Below are 12,339 nucleotides of genomic sequence, written 5' to 3'. Positions count from 1 at the left end.
CGACACGATAAGCAAAAACCCTAAAGTTGACCCGCACTTTTTCGATCATTCTATACTTATAAGATTAATATTTACATAAATTAAACCTTACCAACATGATAAGCAATCCAAATTGTTGAGATTTATGTTTCCGAAAAGAGTTTTACACAACGTTTGACCGTCTAGTTTGACCGATGATATCATGAACTATACAATATATGATAATTATACGTTTGTGTATATATATATGTATATATACATATTTAACATGATTAATGAATGTTTTAATATCTCATTTTGTATTAATAACAATAAGTTATAAGTATATTTTGAAACTACTAACTTAAGTTTTCAAAACGATAACTATACGTAACGTTATTTGACATAAATACTTAAGACTTATAATGTTTATACATATATCGTATAAGTAATGTATTTAATCACTTTTAAAGACTTAAATACATAAAATCATATAAGTGTATTCACAAAAGATAGCTATATTTGAATCCTCATTCCATTTTTCACAAAATTTCTATACGTATATCTAGAGTATTTGTACTCGTATCATACCTAGCTTCTATACGTATTTACTATTGGTATATACACATCAAATCACCACCTAACCAGCCCTTGTTCATGCCTTATGTATAAGGTAATTACTTTTGAATGATTGTAAGACTAATTACAAAAATACAAACTAAAAATTTGTCCATGTCTACTACATAAACATTTTTTTAGGAGTATATATGTATCCTCATTTTGTTTCATTTTTACTTCCATTCTCTAGCTAAAAACACCCACACTCTCAAGAACATTAAACTCCATAAACATTCAGCAAAGTTCCATGAAGATCTAGCTTCAAAAACCTTACTTAAACACCATAAGAAAACCATACAAAAACACTTCAAGAAATCCTTCCAAGAACACAAACTTACTTCCAATCTTTCATCCACTTCCATCACCCTTTTGATTCTAGCTTCTTACTACTCTTTTACAGCAACCTTGTCCAAGGAACTTGAGGTAGTATCTATGTTCATAACCTTATTCGATTCATATATATATATAGCTATCTTATTTTGTGGTATAAAAGTTTAACAACAAGAACATAGTTTGAATGTTTTCAAACTTGTTTGCAAACTAAATAGATCCTTCTAACTTAACTTTTAAAATACTTCAAGACCTGTAATATAACTTAAATATATGCTAATTTAACAAGGTATAATTTGGTTTTTCAAAGAATATCTTAAAAACTGTTTTTACGACGTCGGAGTGCCACCGGGGACTGTTTTGGGTTGGATAATTAAAAACTATCTTAAACTTTGAGTTGGAGGTTTATGTTCTGGAAAAATGATTTTTACTATGAATATGATAACACATAAAAATTTCATGATTTAATTCAAAGTATAAGTATTTTTAGAAAAATAATCATTTAAGGTTGTTTAAATAAAGGAAAATGTTTAACTTCATAAGTTTCACTAAAGTTTCACCTATGCCGTGTGATTTTGAATACAAACCAAGGTATTTTCAGTTCATAGTCTTAAAGAGGGACTCGATCCAAGGAGATGGCAAGTTGAATCAACGAAAACGGATTTGTAACGAAGAAACTATGACCGAAACAAAATTGGTTATCCAAGACTTGTTTAACTTCGGGATTAATTGGGAAAAATTAAATAAAATCACATCTTTCTAAAATAACATGATATTTTATATATATGTACTCATAATTCAATTTTATATGGTTCAGGATCACCCGTAAACAATACGAGAAGATTAATCATAAGATCCCATGATTGTACGCAACACGTCATTTGACAACACCGGTACTTTATGTACGCAACACGTCATTTGACAACACCGGTACCGTGGGTCAAGATTAATCTCGATCAATACACATACGATGAGGGTTTTATTTATTTCATTGGGGGTTTATTAAACATCTAAATATGAACCATTAAAATTGAATTACTAACAACGAACTGCTAACTACGGACTAAGGAATTATTCAAAGTATTAAAAGTATAACAAGTATATATATGTGACGTTTGTTTAAAAAAGAAAAGGTATTGATATATTATATATGGATAGGTTCGTGATATCAACCGGAGACCAAGTCAAATTATATATATATCTTCAAGACGAAAGTGAGTATATAGTCCCACTTTTAAACTCTAAATATTTCGGGATGAGAATACATGTATTTTATGTTTTACATTATGGACACAAGTAACTGAAAAATATATTCTACGTTGAGTTGTACCACTGGCATACTTCCCTGTAGCTTGGTAACTAATATTTACAGCGGTATTGTAAACGCGAATCCTGTTGATAGATCTATCGGGCCTGACAACCCCAACCGGACTGGACGACCAGTATTCAACGGTTGCACAGTACTTCGTTTCGTGACTACACTTGGTACAGTGTAGTAAGATTTCATATTAAAGGGAATATGCGACGTGATTAATTGTTAAGTATGGTTACCAAGTGCTCAACCACTTAGAATATTTTTATTAAAATGTTTATATATGAAATCTTGTGGTCCATCGTTATATCGCTGCTAGCATCAAACCTATATATCTCACCAACTTTATGTTGACGTTTTAAAGCATGTTATTCTCAGGTATGAATTAAGACTTCCGCTGTGCGTTAGCTCATATTAAGGATACTAGTTGGGACCATTTAAGCCATGATACAAGAACTTTGCATTCGAGTCATTGAAGATCATTAAAGACATTTATTAAGTAAATGACAGTTTAGGTCATTTGGATATCGAGAAATGTTTGACGAGTTTATTAATTTTTTTATGTAAAGATAGATTTCCTTTTAAGAATAAATGCAACGTTTGTAAAATGTATCATATAGAGGTCAAGTACCTCGCGATGTTATCAACTGTTGTAATTCGTTTGTAATCAATATGGACATCGTCCGGATGATTAGTTTCGGATCCTTTCAGTATGACTCCATGCACATAGCTTGTATCACATATAAGCAAACAGCGGAAGACTTCTAGGAACCTGAGAATAAACATGCTTAAAAGTGTCGACACAAAGGTTGGTGAGTTCATAGTTTTAATGTTGCGCATAATCTGTATATAAAGGTGTATCACAAGATTTCATTTGTTTCATCCAGAAAAGTTTATCAAATTATTCTACAAGATTGAGCACCCTGGTAACTAAACTTTAACGTTATAATAAGTACCCCTGTTTTAACATACATGCAACCAACATGTACAATATACGCAAACCAACGTGTACTAACCTCAAATAGCATACGTCTGTTTTATAGTTCAGGCTAGGGTTTCTATACGTGGAACAGACGGGGATGTCAAGCCCTATGGATCCATATATAACTACTCGCGCCCACCAGTTCTTATAACCGTCAGTTACTAGTTACCAAAGCTAAGGGATTTTCAGTTCAAACTCGGTGTAGAATTTAGTATGTACTTGTATCCATTGCGTTTAAAATAAAGTGCATGTATTCTCGGCCCAAAAATATAGATTGCAAAAGCAATTAAAAAGGGAGCAAATGAAACTCACCTTAGCAGCACATAAGGTCATTCACCGAAATGTGACCGAAACTCGAAATGCAAAATAACCGTAGATCTCAACCTAGAGAACATATGTTGGTCAATACATGTCTAACAAGCTAGGTCGGGTCATAGTGTATCACAATCCTAATGCTCGAGAATGACATGTAAAAGTTAACAAAAGTCATCTCAAAAGTTAACCTAACCCAACATGATCTTTTAAATCTATACATGTTTATTATATTAACATAGTATAAGTCTTGATAATTGAACGAATTTATAGTTTATCAAACTCAAAATATTATTTATTTCAGGAGTTATATTATATTTGAATTATCATGGCAATCGAAAATGTTTTATTATTTCATATAGTTTTCCAATACTTGTAAAATCAGATTATAGTGTTTATAAAGCTTTAATACATGATAAGACAGTCAACTTTGACAATTGTTCAACGAGACGTGCCTTATATAAGAATTCATTTACTCGACTAATAATATTTGGAAATTCAATTTATCAATCTCATAAACAAGTTGTTTAAATATCAATTTACAGTTTCAAACACAATTTCAATTAATATTTGAAATGTCCCGTTCATATTGATTATAAACGTTCCATATTAATTGATTTCGTTGCGATGTTTTGACCTCTATATGAGACGTTTTTCAAAGACTGCATTCGTTTTTAAAACAAATCATAACCTTTATTTTAGCGACAAGGTTAAAAGGACACCACCTAGATTATCAGAAATGATAATCTAAAAATATCACACTTACACACTACCAATACATGTTGGTTTACAATATTAATATGTTACAACAAAGTAAATCTCGAATGCAGTTTTAGACAATATTATACAAGCATGCTGACACAATATCTTGTCCATATTTTAGCATGCAACAGCGGAATCTCTTAATAATCACCTGAGAATAAACATGCTTTAAACGTCAACAAAAATGTTGGTGAGTTATAGGTTTAACCTATATATTATCAAATCGTAATAATAGACCACAAGATTTCATATGTTAATATACATCCCATACATAGAGATAAAAATCATTCATATTGTGAACACCTGGTAACCGACATTAACAAGATGCATATAAGAATATCCCCTATCATTCCGGGAAATCCTTCGGACATGATAAAAACGAAATTCGAAGTACTAAAGCATCCGGTACTTTGGATGGGGTTCGTTAGGCCCAATAGATCTATCTTTAGGATTCGCGTCAATTAGTAGATCGGTTTACTAATTCTTAGGTTACCAAGAAAAAAAGGGGCATATTCGGCTTCGGTCATTCACCCATATAATGTAGTTTCATTTACTTGTGTCTATTTCGTAAAACATTTATAAAACTGCATGTATTCTCATCCCAAAATATTAGATTTTAAAAGTGGGACTATAACTCACTTTCACAGATTTTTACTTCGTCGGGAAGTAAGACTTGGCCACTGGTCGATTCACGAACCTATAACAAATATGTACATATATATCAAAGTATGTTCAAAATATAATTACAACATTTTTAATACGTTTTACTGTTTTAAGTTTATTAAGTCAGTTGTCCTCGTTAGTAACCTACAACTAGTTGTTCACAGTTAGATGTACAGAAATAAATCGATATATATATATATTATCTTGAATCAATCCACGACCCAGTGTATACACGTCTTAGGCTAGATCACAACTCAAAGTATATATATTTTTGGAATCAACCTCAACCCTGTATAGCTAACTCAAACATTACTGCATATAGAGTGTCTATGGTTATTCCAAATAATATATATACATGGGTAGATATGATATGTCAAAACATTTGTATAAGTGTCTATGGTATCCCAAGATTACATAATATATTAGAATACATGTATAATACAATATGAGTTAGCTAGGATATGATTAATATAGATTTGTTACCAATTTTCACGTAGCTACAACAAGCAAAATTATCCAATCTTGTTTTACCCATAACTTCTTCGTTTTAAATCCGTTTTGAGTGATTCAAGTTGCTATGGTTTCATATTGAACTTAAGTTTATGAATATAAACAGAAAAAGTATAAGTTTATAGTCAGAAATACAGGTTACAAGTCAATATTATAAGAGGTAGTCATTTCAGTCGAAAGAACGACGTCTTGATGACCATTTTGAAAAACATACTTTCACTTTGAGTTTAACCATGATTTTTGGATATAGTTTCATGTTCATAAGAAAAATCATTTTTCCAGAATAACAACTTTTAAATCAAAGTTTATCATAGTTTTTAATTAACTAACTCAAAACAGCCCGCGGTGTTACTACGACGGCGTATATCCGGTTTTACGGTGTTTTTCGTGTTTTCAGGTTTTAAATCATTAAGTTAGCATATCATATAGATATATAACATGTGTTTAGTTGATTTTAAAAGTCAATTTAGAAGGATTAACTTTTGTTTGCGAACAAGTTTAGAATTAACTAAACTATGTTCTAGTGATTACAAGTTTAAACCTTCGAATAAGGTAGTTTTATATATATGAATCGAATGATGTTATGAACATCATTACTACCTCAGGTTTTGTGGATAAACCTACTGGAAATTAGAAAAATAGATCTAGCTTCAAAGGATCTTTGGATGGCTTGAAAGTTCTTGAAGCAAAATCATGACACGAAAACAAGTTCAAGTAAGATTTCCACTCGAAATAAGATTGTTATAGTTATAGAAATTGAATCAAAGTTTGAATATGAGTATTACCTTGTATTATAAAGATATATTACTTTAAATAAGAAAGATTTCTTGAGGTTGGATGATCACTTGAAATGGATTTGCAAGATTGAAAGTAAGCTAGCAAACTTGGAAGTGTTGTTGGTGTGTTCTTGAGTAGTTGTTTTGTAACTTGGTTTATGTATGGATTTATGAACTAGATTGAGCTAGATTTTGATGAAGATGATGAATAACACTTAGAACAATGGAAGAACACTTGTGAGAGAGTAGTTTGATGCATGTAAGTTGTAAAATGAAAGTGTGTATGTGTGTGTTCATTCACGTGAATATGGTGTCACCATATAGGCTCCATTAGTTTGTAATTTTGTGTAATCATTCATGATAGTTGCCAAATGATGATTCCTACATGGTTAGGTGACTCAAATGGGATGCTAAGAGCTGATCATTGGAGTGTATATACCAATAGTACATAAATCTAGGAGCTGTGTATTGTACGAGTACGAATACAGGTGTATACGAGTAAAATTGTTGATGAAAACGAATGAGGATGTAATTGTAAGCATTTTTGCTAAGTAGAAGTACTTTAATATGTGTTTTGAAGTCTTTCAAAAGTGTTTAAATACATTTAAATATACTACATGTATATACATTTTAACGGAGTCGTTAAATCATCGTTAGTCGTTACATGTAAGTGTTGTTTTGAAACCTTTAAGTTAACGATCTTGTTAGATGTAACTAATCCATTATTATTATACCTAAATGAGATGTTAAATTGTTATGTTAACATAACAACATGGTGTAAAAATATATCTTAACATCATTTATATGTTAAAATACTATTACAACAATAATCGTTACATATATGTCTCGTTTCGAAATTCTTAAGTTAGTAGTCTTGTTTTACATATGTAGTTCATTGTTATCATACTTAATGATATATAAAATTATCATTTTATCATGTTAATGTAGTGCAACCATATCTTAATATGATTCATATGTATTTAGTAAGATGTTGTTATAATGATAATCGTTATATATATCGTTTCGAGTTTCTTAACTTAGTAATCTCATTTTTATGTATATAACTCGTTGTTAATATACCTAGTGAGATATTTATTTATCATAATATCATGTTAACTATATATATATATATATATATATATATATATATATATATATATATATATATATATATATATATATATATATATCTTAATATGATACATATGTATTTAGTAAGACGTTGTTATAACTATAATCGTTATATATATCGTTTCGAGTTTCTTAACTTAGTAATCTCATTTTTATGTATATAACTCGTTGTTAATATACCTAGTGAGATATTTATTTATCATAATATCATGTTAACTATATATATATATATATATATATATATATATATATATATATATATATATATATATATATATATATATATATATCCATATACATATATCAACATGTCGTTTTTACAAGTTTTATCGATCGTGAATCGCCGGTCAACTTGGGTGGTCAATTGTCTATATGAAACCTATTTCATATAATCAAGTCTTAACAAGTTTGATTGCTTAACATGTTGGAAACACTTAATCATGTAAATATCAATTTCATTTAATATATATAAACATGGAAAAGTTCGGGTCACTACAATATTAATCATAATTCAGTTGACCATAACTTTTAATCTGTTTCTCGAAAACATACGATTTCTAAATGAAAAGTTATTAATTTTTCGACAGCTTTCCAACGACATGCATATCGTATACCTTATATCAATAACATATATATCAAATTTTTGATTCATCATAAACTATCTAACGACAAAATTAAAGCATACAAGTATGCATAAACATATATACTCGAGCACTAGTCAGGGATACACTATTAATATATAAAAGTTAAGTTATGAATGCTCACGTATCAATATTGTGATTCAATATTGCAGGAAAGTACGTAGACGCAACAGAGATGATAAACACTAGTTTGACTCACGAGTTATACCCCCGAACAATACTCATCACCTCCGTAGCTATAACCCATAATTTCTTTAGCTCTATCCCTCTCAAAAACTCGTTTTGAAAACATGTGAGCAGAACCTCGTCGTAGTATTTTATGTAATAATAATACTAATAATAATTCTAATACTAATAATAATAATATAATTAATCATAATAATAATAATAATAATAATAATAATAATAATAATAATAATAATAATAATAATAATAATATAAATATATAAACAGATACGAGAGATAGAAGAAGAAATGAATCAGAAATCAGAAAGTTCGATTTATAGGCAATGTAACCCACCTACCCCCTCCATGCGATCGCATGAGGTTTGGGTGTGACTCCCATGCGATCGCATGAATACATATTGACAGCTCATTCGCACATATTCATCTACCGACACTAGTTTTATGATTTCATATATAAATATATATTTATTTAATATATAATATATTTAATCTTTAGAATTAATTAAATATTATATTATATTCTCGTGCATAGTTGATTTGAAATTTTAGCACCGATGAATTGTACGTTGACGCTCGACTTACGTGCCAGTTCCGGTTTTTCAAACGTCCTTTCGTACGCTTAGAAAACTTGTACTTTACGTTTCGCGACACGTAACTTTATCAATAATTAGACTTAATTCACCAATGACTATATCACTCAAAGTGTAACTTAATCATTTAAGTGTTTTGGTCATTTGCTTCTATAAATCATCGTCTCGTTATATAACAAAGTATTAATAAAAATTATTTTAACCCAAAACGTTTTATGACTAAGTTAATATTATATGTTATTACTTTGTAAAATATAAATATATTCTCATTTAGAAATATAAACTTATGTATTTTAGAAATATCTACTTACTAATATAATATTTAGTTTTTCAAAAACTAATTATATTTTAAAGTTCATTTTGGAATCGTTTAGATAGTAGAAAAATATTATGTCGTATCACGTTTACGTTTTTGAAACACTATTTATATATTTGTAATTTTTGATATAAGCTTTAATTAAATTCTTCAAAAGTCATATACAAATTATCTTATAAAACGTCTTGATTAATAAAGTTCTTTTTAAACTGAAATGTTTTTGTACATTTAAATCAAATATGATAACTTTGCTTTCTAAAACTATATATATATATATATATATATATATATATATATATATATATATATATATATATATATATATATATATATATATATATATATATATATAAGAATCATTTTATTAAAAAGTTAAAATGTAAATCATTATATTATAAAACATTTTAGAAAAATAAAGTTATTTATACTCATAATAGGTTTCAAGTTTTTAAATTAGAGTTTGTTGGTGAAGCGTGAGAGAAGTCCAAAGGTTAAATAAATGTATGAAATCGTCTTAATGTAAAATGCTGATTTACTTAATTTGTCAATATCTATCATCTATGTTATTTACACTACACGTTTTTACTTTCACATTAAACAAAATGAAAGTTATAATAATTATCTTATCAAAGTCACGAGGAAAAATATTGTAAATCATGAATTGGAAATCAAACAGGAATCTCCATTAACATTTGTCTAGTTCTCATAAATTGACACATTTGTTCTTACTTGTAAAACACTTTACCATTTTCCGAATATAGTTAAAAAGAAAAGATTTCTTAAATCATAGTGGACCTCATAACAGAGACCCGTAATCATAACGTATCTGATAATTCAATCATTTGATATTATCTTGTAATTCCGTCTAACTATATCGAAACAAATACGTTCATGTAAAGTATTATACATCCAATACTTTGTTAACGTTTTCAAGTCATATAATAGATTTCATAACTTATTTTCATATTAACCAACCCGTTTAATGTTTTATTAATATTTTTTTGATTTAATATACACACATACACATATGTACATAAATATCTATTTACACATAATTGTTCGTGAATCGTCGAGAGCATTTGAAGGGTAATTGATTACATTAACATAGTTCAAAGTTTTTGAGATTTCAATAATACAGACTTTACTTATCGTGTCGATACATATAAAGATTAAGTTTAAATTCAGTCAGAAATTTTCGGGTTGTCACAGTACCTACCCGTTAAAGAAATTTCGTCCCGAAATTTTATTGGAATGGTCATGGCTGACAATAAGTATGTTTTCATGACGCACACGAGTTGAAAATTAGAGTTTTATCATCAGCGAGTAATATAGACAGAACAATTGAATTTGGTGAAGAGTACGAGTGAAGCTATCGCAAAAGAGTGAAATGAGAAAATAAAGTTTATCATATCTTTTGACATAGATAGGGTTGATTTTCGGAATTTAAGGGATTTAGAGTAAATCTTCATAATAAGATTTGGTTCTTCGGTAATTAAGGAAATTAGGATCTTCTTTGATTAAATGCGATAACCTGTCACGATTGCTCTGTCAGATTTTTCGCTATAAATCCATTCCCTTCGTTTCTTTATTTTCACAGCTCACCTTCTATTCTTCCTCCCTCAAATCATACTTTAAAGCATTCATCGATATGCTTCATCCAGTTCTGCTTCTTGATATATTCCTAACTTTCATATCTATCATACTTCTTTTTCATCTACCGCCGGAAGAATCTATTTACTTCTACTATGCTCTTGGTCTTATAGTGTTTTTAGTTCTCCCGTGTCTTTATATTGCTATGTGCATCGATATATATGGTTTGTAATTTCTGGGTTGTTGTTGGGCTTTATATCTTCCCTTATATTTCAAAGTTCCATGCTTTTGTCTCCTCTTCCCGACTTCAAGTCAAGCGAATAATGGTCCAAAATTTTGTAGGTATGGATTTCGAAATGAACATAGTTAATGTTCTAAGAAAGAATTGGTAATAGTATGGTCTTGATTTGTCAATTTACCAGAATATCCGGAAAAGATCGAATCATCAAGAAAAATATTTTCTTGATATGTTTAGAGGTTAAGTTAAATACAAGAGCCGTGTATCATGGCACATGATGACGTTATGATCTGTGGATCATCACGTTCCATTTAGAAACTCAACATGACTTACTGTAATATAATCACGTTGATCAAGTGTCATTATATTATACTAATTCATGCTTCAGTTCCCAACACTACTTCAAAAAACATTCATAATTTAAACTCGAAGGTTTACATAATATAGAAACTAAACAGTTTCCTTACTGATAGTGCGAAGGGATAAATGATTTCAGATAAGAATAGTTATGAAAATATCTTTAGAAATATCGAGGATATTTATAATGAAAGATACGATGATATCTTAGAATTTCTAATATTGATGGATGATGAATAAGATTTGTCCGTAAAGGTTTAGAGTCAGAAATAATGTATTTGCTAAAGACTTCAGCAGACACTGAATCATTTGGATTCTTTGAAGGCAGGTTTAGTCTTTATGATTTGTCCACAGCCTCCTTCATGGTTTGCTCAATCCATTTTTCAGTACCAAATCTTCTCTTTTTCTGAGCTCTACCAACACACTATTCTTTATCATTAAACTTTTGGCTGTTAAGGTTATTTACAGTTTTTGCTGCTTCATCAGCATTTTTCAAAATTTCGAGAACTAGTTCGCAGTTTAGGGTGTTTTTCAAAAACTTCACATTCGAAGTATGTAAGTCGAGGAGATTGATGTTATATGTACACATATAACTATTAACGTAGACATGCTACGAGATTTCAAAATACTGATTGCTAATTCCCGATGATTTGTATGGAAATTCTCGTTACAAGATGCAGATGAGTAAATGATGGGGTTTTGATAAATATAAAGATTTTTTAGAAAGTCAAAGATCAGTGAAGTTGTTGGTAAGTTTATTGCTAATGTGGTGGAACATAAACAGTTCCCCGGTAGCGATGGCGAAAGGGCAACGTATATATCAAGGTTATAATAAGGATGTTTTCGACTGAAAAGTTGAAGTTGACTTGCTGGAGCTGTGACAAAATTGTCTATTTTTAGAAGGGATTGAAAAGTTATTTTAACTAATAAATGCCAAAGGGTCTGAAACAAATACGTGTTAAATTATGACTTTGGTTTCAAGAGTTTTTCAGGTACATAACTGTGGGTAACATGTGATTGGATCATCATCTCGATTGTTCATTGTTTGAAGTGTCTTCAGAAATTTC

The sequence above is a fragment of the Rutidosis leptorrhynchoides genome, chromosome 4 (genome assembly GCF_046630445.1).
Source record: "Rutidosis leptorrhynchoides isolate AG116_Rl617_1_P2 chromosome 4, CSIRO_AGI_Rlap_v1, whole genome shotgun sequence".
In the NCBI taxonomy this organism is placed as follows: Eukaryota; Viridiplantae; Streptophyta; class Magnoliopsida; order Asterales; family Asteraceae; genus Rutidosis; species Rutidosis leptorrhynchoides.
The sequence above is the reverse complement of the archived record's forward strand: the minus strand, read 5'-3'. Positions refer to the sequence as shown.